The following is a 12,023-nucleotide window of genomic DNA, read 5'->3' as shown; positions in this document are numbered from 1 at the left end:
TCCTGTTTCTGGTTAAATGTAAACTAAATTGTGATTTGGAAAGCATGATATGACAGTCTAAAAACGTATTGTTTGGTGATGTACTGTTAAATCATAATGTAAAAACAATTTTGTTAAATTATAACTTTTAAATCTTTAATATTGGGTAAGATTATTTGCAATCAATGATTGAAATGCTCCTAATCTCATGATTTCTCTGGATTTCACAGACAGGATTATGTAATGTAATAATGTTTTAAAAAAAAATCATTATTATAAATTATTGGCTTCCTAATATTTTGTAAATGTTTGCCACAATAAGAACTAATAGGCATTTAATAGCTTGAGTTTCATGTTCTGATCTGAAAATGTGATTTTTATTAATAATTAAATACATTTTAAGATCAGCTTCCCATCATAACAACTTCACTGTACATTTTAGTGTGTGTTGAGCATTTTGATGGTTAATAGCAGCTTAAGTATTTGTGTTGTAAAGTGAGAAACTCAGATACTGGAGTAAGATGAGATGAGTAATCACGGGAATTCTATTTGGATAGGTGTTTGTGTACTCAGAGCCTAAATTCTTTAGGAGGGTAACCAGAGATCCACAAGCTGTCTTTCGAATGATCACAAACACTCACACGCAAACAAAGCTACAGGTGCAACCTCACGCTTTCCCTCATAAGTGACAGGGGCTTGGCTCTGCCCGCTGAGCACTGTGAACCTCTTGAGGTTTTCTTTCCTCTCTGCGGCCGCTGGCCTCTTCATGGACGCCTGCCTGTGTACACAGGGTTATGGCTGCTGATTGCGGGAAGCCGTTTCCCATTAACTTAGTGAGAGAGGGAGTGTAGCTCGTCCCCAGTGGGACACGGTTTTTACGGAGAGATCCACAGACACGTGGGTTTGTCCGAAGCTTGGATACAAAGCAGCTTTGATGGACTACGAAGTCCTGGTATTTATGTCCAACTAACCCCTATCGAATGCCATAAGTTATACAGTGACAGGAAACAACCCACTTTCCAATTCATAAATGTTGGTCAATAGTCAATATTTGCGCACCTGTCAGGAATTACAACAACTGTGATGTAAAATAAACGGTGCTTTGCGGTTTATTTGGACGGTTTGCCACAGTCAACATTTGCACTTTTGTTCTTTGCTACATTGAAAAGACAGACGATATGCAAAAAAATATTATTTTATGTCACACAGAATCGTTTTGAATACATATGCACCAATCAATTGGTGAAGGGTTGTATTCCTGTAGCTTAACTGGTTGTGCATTCCTTAAATGCAATGTAAGTTGCTTTGGATAAAAGCAACTCTCAAATGCATAAATGCAAATGGTTTGTGCATGATTTTACTTATATCTAAAGTGCTATATATGAAACCTCCAGAGAGCTGTTTTCTTAATCTCTGTATTGAGACCAGCGCTCTGCCATGCCGAGATTTCACCAGTCCAAAGTTTTCACCTGGCATTCCCTTCTTGGTGCTGATGGAGGCTGTTAGCACCACGGGCAAAGATACAGCTGCTGTCAATGTTTCTTTGCTGGCGTCTGCTTCAGCTCGGCCTTCTGGGATGGCAGCTATGTGGCACAGGCATGAATTAGGGTCTGTGATGATGAGGTCTCATGGGCACCTGCTGCTGCCCGTGACGGAAGAGAGATGATATGCGGTTATTTGAGAGAAAGTAAATATGGTAATAATTTCACGCATATAGGTAGTGGTCTCACTGTATAGCAGAGCCCTGTTTAAAATACTAACTCTGTGACTCACCTGTCCATTGACAGGCTCGGTCGGTGCCATACGAAAATATTTGAGGACTAAATCGATCCAACACCAGCGAAGTGGATTATGGGAAAGAATGCACAGTGTCATACCCTAAGTGCGGTGATTTACGGAGAAACGCTATGGCCGACGGCCCTCTCCTCGTTATTTACAGGCTGAGAAGAGATGCCTGTACATCTAAACGTTAACAAATGTCTGGTGGTCGTTAACCTGGAGGTCAGAGGTCATCCCATCTCACTCTCCTTACACAGTCGTAGCTGAGCGGAATGTGGGAGGCAGAGATGCATAAGTGCCCTGCAAACCCTCATCTGCATTCACGCATGTTTACTTTGCTATCTAAATGAGACAATCTGATAGTCTTATTGTTTCAAATATATTTATTACATCACCACCTAATGTAATGTTTGTGCCACAGAGACCCTATACAAACAGTTTAGGTGATTACCAAAATTAGTTTTAGTTTCTGTTATGGTTAATCCAGCAGTATGTGTAAGCTCTAGTATAATCTAATGCTGAAATATAATGGTTCTTATGCATTCATTTTCAAATGTAATGTTTTACAAGAAAGGCAGAAAAAAATAGTAAAGCACATTTTTACTTTAATTCAGATGCCCAATTACACTTATTTACTTGTTGCAGTCCTTAATAGAAAATGTGTTTTAATGTTAATCTTGATTCATTTCTGAACTCATGACTGCTCATCCGAGGGGCGTAAATTCAAAATATGTGTTTGTTGCGTCATGTGAACCACATGCATCACATGTTTTGTCAAAATAAGTGCCTGCTGCGCACGCGTCAAAACACACATGATGGGCTACATACATGTTGTGAAGAACTTCGATAAAAAAAGTCACGGCTGCCACTGCTGTCCCCTAGATTTACAGCAAAACATACAGTATTGGCTAAATAATAAGATTTTTTTGACTTTTTAGTCAGTTTGTGACATGTTTTAGTCCATTGCATGGATTGAGCCCTTACATGTAGCCAAACTTGCAACACACTGTTCAAAAGTTTGATGTAGTGTAACTTTGAGTTACAGCATCTTTGTCTCTTCTCATTGGTCACAGATATATGGCGCGAATGTTCGACACGATTATGCGCTAGATTAAAAACTATAGATTCCTGTTAAGTCCTTTACATTGAGCGCGGTTATTCATGCTGCATAAAACGACCACAGTGTCCAATCCCGCCCTCCTTTACACGACGAAGAAATGGGTCAACCAATGAGATTTCAGCATTACATCATGTTCCCGGAGGTCAGAGGTCTGCAACTATGCTGTGCTTCGAAGGTGCCATAGAATGTAAAACTGTATTTACTTAGGCATAAATGAATAATAAGAGTTTGTGAGCCTCAAACATGATTGTTTTATCCTTCTTATGTAAACCTCATCTCAACATAACACGGTGACGTTACAGTCACGATGGACGACCCCAACATTAAATAAAGCACAATGTTGTTAAAATGCTAAAAACAAAGTTGTGACTGCTGAGTTAGCGCTATATGGTAGTTAATGCTATATGCTTGCGTTTAGGTTGAAGTTCTACTATTGATGTTACTGTGGGTTCACACCAGACGCGTTTGAGGCGTCAAATTCGCGTCTGCCGCGCGTAGTTGGACGCTTGAACATTTTGTATGTACTCACTAAATTTGCGCACGAAATTCTAGTCATCGAGACATTCACGCAGAAATTGGCATCATGGGAGGGACTTGAAAATTCTTGGCCGAAACCGAAAACCGAAAAAAGGAAACCAAGGCCGAGAAACCGAAACCGAAACACCGAAATAAATTATTATGCCAGTTATTAGTACAATTGCATTTATGGCTATCACTGTGTACTAACTTTACTAGGGGTGTGTGACGAATAAAAAAAACTCACAGTTTGGATCACATTACAGTTTTTGAGGCACAGATCAGATTATTTTTTGGATCAGCAAAAAGGTGGGAAAAATCTAATAAACAATAAAGAAATTGCAAACATTTATAAAAAATACATTAATAAGGTCTGAAATTAGCATTTTAACACAACTGAATGCTATTTTCACATATTATCTGTTCTGTTGTCAGACATATAGGGGCGGTTTCCCGGACAGGGATTAGACTAGTCCTAGACTTAAACACTTTTAAGAGCTCTCCAAACTGAGAACAACTTTCACTTACAGATCTTAAAATACATCAGGGCCCTTTGTTTTACTTCAAGATGCACACAGGTAATGTTTTTAGTAAGGCATTTTCTTTAAAACTAGTTATATTTCCTAATTAAACTAAGGCCTAGTCCTGGATTAAGCTAATCCTGGTCCAGGAAACTGCCCCATAGTGGCGTTTTCCCAGACAGGGATTAGACTAGTCCTAGACTAAAATAAATATAAGAGCTGTCCAAACTGAAAACATCTTGCACTGACATATCTTTAAATACATCAGTGCCTTTAGTTTGTCCTCAAAATGCACACAAGTAATGTTTTAGTAAGGCATGTTTGTTTAAACTAATTATAATTCCTAATTAAACTAAGGTCTAGTTCTGGCTTCAGCAAATCTCTCTCCAGGAAACCACCCCAAAGACTATTAAAATAGTGACTAAACATGACCCAATAACCTTGTGTTTAATCCAACCAGCTGTTACTTTAACTACTAAGTTAATAAAATCTTGATTTATAAACGAGACATCGCAGACAATTCGGCGCAAATTACAAAATTGCCATCACACAGAGTTACTACAGAAGGCATGTGCGGGCATAGGAGAGAGAGAGCTCGCGCACAAGCACATAGAGAATCAGTGTGTGTGGGAAAACATTGCTAACCTTTCACGATAAACTCGAATCAGTCGTCTTCTCTGTCAGTAACATCTGACGTTTACGTGAAAATGCAAGTACACAGAGGAATCCGCATGGAAAATACTTCCAACTTTTAATTCTTTCACTCAGTGTCATGTATGAGAGGCCCTCTCTCGTGGCTTCACACAGAGAGAGAGAGAGAGAGAGAGAGAGAGAGAGAGAGAGAGAGAGAGCGAGAGAGAGAGAGAGAGAGAGAGTGCGCGCACAAGAGAGGCACCACCGAGCGCTCACAACAATAAATGAAGCCGTTTTAAATGAAAATAAAAATGTAAATGTTGCGACCATTGTTGATTTTGTGGCGCACACAAACAAATAAATGTATGGATAACACTGCCAGGAGCAGAAGCCGCCATTACGCGAGATTAATGTCAACAGCGTGACGCGTCGCGTAGTCGACGTAATCGATGACGTCGACGCGTCGATGCAGCACTATTGAGCACGAAGGGGAGTGGTGGGAGACGACTGATCTCCGTGAGTGAAACCCAAGCGCTAGCGCACAGATGGGAGGGGCGCGATTGACATTCATTTTCGGTTTACATTTTCGGCTGGATTTCTTATATCGGGCCGAAACCGATAATGCCATTTTCGGCCGAAATTTTCGCCGACCGAAATTTCGGTGCATCCCTAATTGAAATCACTCGCGCTTGACGCCTCTACCGGTGCTGGGTGTGAACGCAGCATTACATTTACGTTTTGCAGGTCTATACTGAAAAAAAAAACACACAAACTTATCACTCAGAAATGTCTATTAACAATCTCTAAACAATTGATTATTCCTCAAAATCCATATCCGTATCAAACATAAGGTCTGTTTACACACACAGAGCTACTGAAGGAGCTGCTCTGTGAAACAGCCAATCAGAACAGAGCTCAAAATTATTATTCATTACCTTTCAAATAAGGTAATAATCGACCATTTGATTCTAAAGGCAAATCCTAGGGGTGGGAATAGACATGTAACACCATCTCTGGAAAATGTCTGCACTTAATAAAGCTACATACCATCTATCTAGATATCAGAAAAAAATTTGATTGACAAACAGATTGCGTGCATTCTTTGGCACCTTTAAGTAAATATCTGTAAAACTAATCTAAAGTGTTTTTTTTTTTTGTGATTTACTGTTCTCTAACATAAAGACCATTCTGTGAAAATCTTGATATCTTTAATATTGACTGAGTATGGTCATGTCAAAGATTAAAATGTAAAACTTTGAATAGTCTCATAAATAGATTATGCGACTTTAACCTGGATTTCACAGTCACATAATTACATATTTAATATACATTTTAAAAACTTCCTTCCCGATCCAAAAATACTATTGATTGAAACTGAGCTGCATGGCATATTAGAAATCATTGGATATATGGTATTAGAAATGCATATATTATAGTACACGTCAGTAAATCAGTTCATTACTCTTAAAGTTGGTCTGCTCGGCCGCAGTGAAGTAATAAGGAAGTAAGGCGTAGGAAACAATGTAAGGCCACACTGACAGAGGATCTCAGTAGATTTATAACTCAGCCGTGCCAAGTACCTTCGAAAATCATCACGGCAGAAACTGTTCTGAATCTGCCACATATAGCAGCACATTTTCCATATTTCCTTTCAGTGACTCCAAAACCTCAAGGTTTCCTACTTTAAGCAATGCAGCGCACGCCACAAAGAGAAGCTGGTTTGTTTTTAGTGGTCTCGGATTGTCTGAAAAAGGTCAAGTCGGAATTTAGTGTGCATCTTATCACTCTGAAAAAAAGCAAATTGTAGAATCAGATGAATTTTGTTTGTCATTTTCCAAAATGTTTGTGATTTTCCTCCCCTTCCACACTTCTCTCCTAAAATCCATTCATATCAGTCACATCATAACAGGGCCTGCTGAAATGGTGCCTGTATTCATACGCAAAACCGTGCACCTGCACGAGTGTTTTTTTTCCTGGTGCTTCACATGGATTTCCCTTTTCTTGCCGATTTTTCACAGCAATTAAAGGCTTTGCTCTTTGATTGAGTTAATAGACTGGATCTAGGCTGTCACTTTTCTTCCATGCTGGAGACTAACTATGCCTAGCCAATCCCAGGAAGCCCCCGTTGGGACCCTTTCACACGTCTGCGCCCTCTCTCTCGCTTTCCGTCGGGGCCCCATTGACCCTTCGCGGCCAAGGTGTGGAGGGGCCTCTCTGGATCTGTGGTTGGGAGGGCCTCTCATCCTTCAAGGGCCCCTCGGACCCCATGCGGTCCTCTGTCGACCACAATGCACTCTCTGCTGGAGTTTGGCCCTCGGATCACTGCTTTCAGTCCCACAATGCTTACTGCCAAAAGGGGGTAATAGGATTTCAAGTTTGTGCGCTGGTGGGTCCTTGAAATAAATGTCATTTTTTCTCTGTCTGTCTCTCCTCTGTGTTTCTTTCTGCTTTCTTGCTTTCCCTTTTATCTAAAATGGTTTTGCTTTGGGGTGCTTGGCAGCTGTAAATGTCACTTTTAATATTGTACACATACAGACACTGAAATAGTATTTTAAATACTAAATATGGACATTATTATACCGAGCCCCTAAGGTGACATTGAAGTAAAAAAATCTAAAGTTAATTTTCACGTGCGCACGCGATAGTTTCACGTACGCACGCAAAACTAAACCTTATTTAATTTTTTCTCCATGTCCCCTTAGGGGCTCCGTATTATTACACTAACATGAGTGCGTGTTGCTCGATGTCGCTCACTGAAACTGCCTACTTCCATACTATATAGTAGGCAAAAAGCAGTAGGTTGAGGTGAGTAGTATGTCCAAATTCATAATATTTTAAAAAAGTAGGCGAAAACTACCCGGATGACTGGCAAGTTCCTGAAGTGTTCATTCGATGCTATCCCGTGATCCCCCAGGAGAGGAGTTATCCAACGAAGAAGAAGATGATCAATTTAAATCTAAACTTAAGACATTCTTCTTTAACAAAGCATTCACATAAAATGTCCAGTAAATGTACATTTCCCGCAGTAGTTAGTTTGTCTAGAACAAAGCACTCACATACCTCATATGGGTAATATACTTATGCCGCAATAGTTAGCCTGTCTGGAACCGAGCCGACTTGAACCACTATAATGTTTGACACTTGCATTGCATGCGAACGGCCCCTACGCTAATAGAATTCTGTTTTTCTCTCCCTGTCTCGTCCTCAACCACGATGACCATGAGACAAACAGACCCAGTTCCGGTTGCTGTGAAGATCATTGCATCACTGATCCACTGGCTGTCCTTCAACGTGATGACCAGCCGATGCCCGACCAACGACCACCGGCTAAACCAGTTTAATTCGCTTACCCGCCTCCTATCCCTACCGTTTCTATATATATATATATAAATATATATTAATTCCTCCCAAGGGTTTTTGTCCTTCTAGGACTTTTCCCATTGGGTTTTTTTTCCTAGAGGGTTTTTAATCCCAGGGAGAGTCAGCCAACTTTGGCTTAATTTAGCACTTTACAGTATACGTTACTTTATTAATATGCTCGCTTGTACGGTTTAACCGCTTTCTCTACTTCTTATATTATCTATTGATTTTCTGTGTTCTCCTCTACATCTTCTCATGTAAAGCTGCTTTGCAACAATTAACACTTGTGAAAAGCGCTATATAAATAAAATTGAATTGAATTGAATTGAATGAAGCGGCGATGTTTTATACAAAAATGCCCGAACACGTTAACACGGCTCAATTCAAATGCAAATACATATATTAAACAGCTGTCCCTTGTGGTTAAATTACTCTTGTTTAATGTCATTCCAGTTAGCGACTAAAGCCCAATTTATTTATTTATTTAAAAAAAAAGACCCAATTTATAGTCGTGCATAGGCTCTATGCTGTAGCTACGCCGTAGGTTATCCGTAGCCTGCGGGAAGCTGTGCGTAGCCTGACGGGCACCTCACAAAATTTTTAACAGCGCGTCAGTTCTACGCGGACCGCAAACGGTGTGATTGGTCCACCAGAAACCCCCCAACCCCACCCCTCGTCAGTTAAAAAAACTGCGTCATAGGTATTTCCGTTTGCGACGGTAAAAACAAAGATGGTCCAAGTTGAGGAGTGATTTACCTCAAACTGCAACAACTTCCATCATTGCCTTCTCAAATCATACACAAGTTGCTGTTTCTTCTTCGTTTGTGGGTTAACTTGCCGAGCTTCTTCTTTGACGATCGCGCTGCTACTGTGGTTACATGCGTGGATACTGCCTACCAGCGGTCTGCGCGTTTGTTTGCACATCGACACGGACGACGACGCAATAGTATAAATGAAAAACGACGTGGAACCTATGCCGTCGCGGCTACGCCGTAGGACTTACGCACGACTATAACGAGCCCTTAACTTGTGGTTTTGAAGAGGTTACGTGATGTATCAACATGGCGGATGTAGTACATCCGAATTCATTAATTCTATCCATACTATACAGTACCTACTGTTATAACGGTCAATGTACTTTCCTGTAGGTACAAAGTATGCGATTTCAGAAGCCGCAAACAAATGCACGCGGATCCAATATACTGTTACACATGTGTTTTATTTAGGCTACCTAAGACGTAACTGACTATGTTTATGAAGATAACCATGGATAATTTTTGAGATAAAAGTGCAAGAAAACATGAATATTGTCAATATATGCGCACTGTCGAAACCAGACTTAAGATGCGGCTCTCCGCGTGCGGGCTGCAGATGTGCATACACACAAATCTTCTCAAACAGTGCATGAGTAGCACATTGACATCTGTTTCGCATCTTCTTTGATTAAATATTTAAATAGCAAGGCATGAAAACACTTGCAAATGGTAAACTTTCATGTAGGTGCCGCAGTGGGCCTTAACTAAGTAATCTCTAGGTTGATAATTGTCATGAATGTATCTAAGCTATAGTTAAAAAATGATTCTGCTGGTTTGCTAGAGTTGCTGTTGTGTTTTTTCGACCAGCGGTTGATTGTGTGACAGCTGTCGTGGGTGGCTCAAGATTCCCCTGGCGATCTTTCAATGGACGTGTCTCGGTTTGGCTGCGGCTGGTGATTATTTGGCTGTGTCTGGGTTTGTGGGGTCTAGTTTGGGACAATCCTGTCTGAAATTTTGACTCACTGGCGATGATGAGTCCTCTGTGGTGGTCTTGTTGGTTTTGTCCGTGTTTCGGACACCAACCGTGACCCAATTGAACCACGTTGGCTGCGAGAGCTCTTCAGCGATCGCTTGGCTGAGTTCGGGCTGACCGGGTGTGCGAAGATCCATAAAATGCTGATTGTGGTTCGGTCGACGGCGCTCCGGGCAGAATATGTTTCCTGACATCTCTGTCGGGCCTCCCGCGAGCTCCCTGACAGAAGAGCTGAGAATGACGAAGCGGAAGGGCCACAGGGTCACAGCTGCGAAGAACGAGAGGGCGATCGAAAGGAAAAAAGTGCATGTGTGTAAGAGAGACACAAAGAGAAGGCAAGAGAGCGAACAGGGTGAAAACAGAGAGAGAAAGACTGTGCTTGTCAGAGACAAAGAGAGAGATGGAAAGAAAGAGATTGTGTGGTGGGAATAAGAGTTTGGGGTGGCGGGGGTTCAGTGACAGCAACAGTCTGTCAGTCATAAACATGAGACCCTCTTATTTTGAGCTTAATCTTCATTTATTCATTCATAAGTATTCTGGATAAAAAAAGGGGCCGTCGATGAAGAGAGCTGTCCAAAATTTATTGAAACTAAATGGAAATCGCAATATGACGCTGCGCAGTTATAAAACTGTAAAAATGGGGTCTGCTTTAATTGAATAAATAACATTGAGACAGACATTAATGTTGTCTGAATTATCTGTTGGTGCTTTTAAAAGCATTTTTTATGTTTGAAAAAGCATCCATTTGCTCATTTGTCCATGAATAGCCTATGACAAAAAATGCACACTCTTTGGCAAGATGAATTAGTTAAAAAAAACATGGTTACTACACTTTTACAAAAAAAAGGGTCTATTTCATTATTTTCCAAATACTGTACATCAGTGGTCTTCAAGTCTGAGTTGCCCACCAAAGCACATTTTATTAAAGGGGGCATATCATGAAAAGCTGACTTTTTTACGCTTAAGTGCTATAACCTATAAAATGTGAAAAAGACCAACCCAGTAACTTTTGGTAGACCATTCTCAAAATAGACCATTGAATTTTGGCTCTCCTTGTGATGTCAGAAGGGGATAATACCGCCTCTTAATCTGCACATCCAACCTCAGCACTGCCATTTGCATTTAAAAAGACACACCCCAAAACGGCACATTTCGCTCACACCTACAAAGTGAAAATGTTAACATGTTATAATAAATTATCTATATGGTATTTTGAGCTTAAACTTCACATACATACACTGGGGACACCAAATATTTATTTTACATTTTTGAAATTTCCCCTTTAACCCTTTCCCCGCCAACGTTTTCTAAAAAAAGTTGCCAGCCAGCGCCAACATTTTTCATGATTTTCATAAAAGTTGAATGCCTTCCAGAAAATGTTCTTCTTTAAATATATAAACAAACAATATATCAAATGAAATAACAAAAAAAAATGTCATCCTATCATTAGTTCTCTTTTTATCACCTCTCAAATATGTGTAGGTTTCTTCAAAAATACACCCATTTTGAGCAAAAAGCTGAGATAAATCCATTTTTGTGAAGGACTTTTGATAGAGATCTGATGCAGAGCGATCTTTAAAACAAACAGAGCTCTTTCTCTTTCACGTGAGGCGCTACTTCTGGGTTGTATAAGTTGCGGAACCTGGTGGATAATAGCGGTATTGCGGAAAGCCTGAAATTCTCGTCATTGGCATGGAAGCGTTTTTTCTTAATTGACGAGTTATCTCGTCAGTGGCGGCGAAAGAGTTAATAGCCTCAATTTTAATATTTATTTATTACTTATTTATTATATTAGCTTGGCTTCTTTTATGTATGTTAACATTTTAAACAATGATAAAACATTTAACAAATAAAATAAAATCAACAAGTACAACAAAAAAGGTTTTGAGTAGACTATATCAAAAAAGTAGCCCTTCAGATTGTTTTATTTATGAATATCATTCATGTGACCTTTTACGTCACTCCAGTTGCCTGCCGCCATCTTGAGTACCTACAGAGTACCATTAGGTTACTGACAAGCATTGGCTAGTTTGCTGCGATTATCGGATTTCTTATCTTTTACTGTCTATGATTCTTACGGATACGGGAAATGGCTACGAAAGACAACATTTTGCACCTCGACTGTCATAAAAAGAAACGCTACTTTAAAAAAATACCTTGGTTAGGGTGTGATGCCTACTCGATCCCTGATGCGTTCTTCCAGCCGCTGCTACCGAACTACCACTATTTTTACAACACTTACGGCGCATTCACACGGGGCGTAAGCGTTAACGCTTAACGGAAGGCTTGTCTGAAGCGTGGCCAACAGCCAATCACAGTGGCCGCTA

General features: G+C 40.2%; 1 protein-coding gene across 3 annotated transcripts in view; it reads left to right on the top strand.

The window, feature by feature from the left end:
* The window catches only part of smoc2 (SPARC related modular calcium binding 2), a 56,998-nt gene that overhangs the window by 2,237 nt on the left and 42,738 nt on the right, over window positions 1-12,023 (top strand). The gene's annotated exons all lie outside the window — the stretch shown is intronic.

The sequence above is a fragment of the Misgurnus anguillicaudatus genome, chromosome 11 (genome assembly GCF_027580225.2).
Source record: "Misgurnus anguillicaudatus chromosome 11, ASM2758022v2, whole genome shotgun sequence".
NCBI classification, from domain to species: Eukaryota; Metazoa; Chordata; class Actinopteri; order Cypriniformes; family Cobitidae; genus Misgurnus; species Misgurnus anguillicaudatus.
This window is presented reverse-complemented; position numbering and strand designations above follow the sequence as displayed.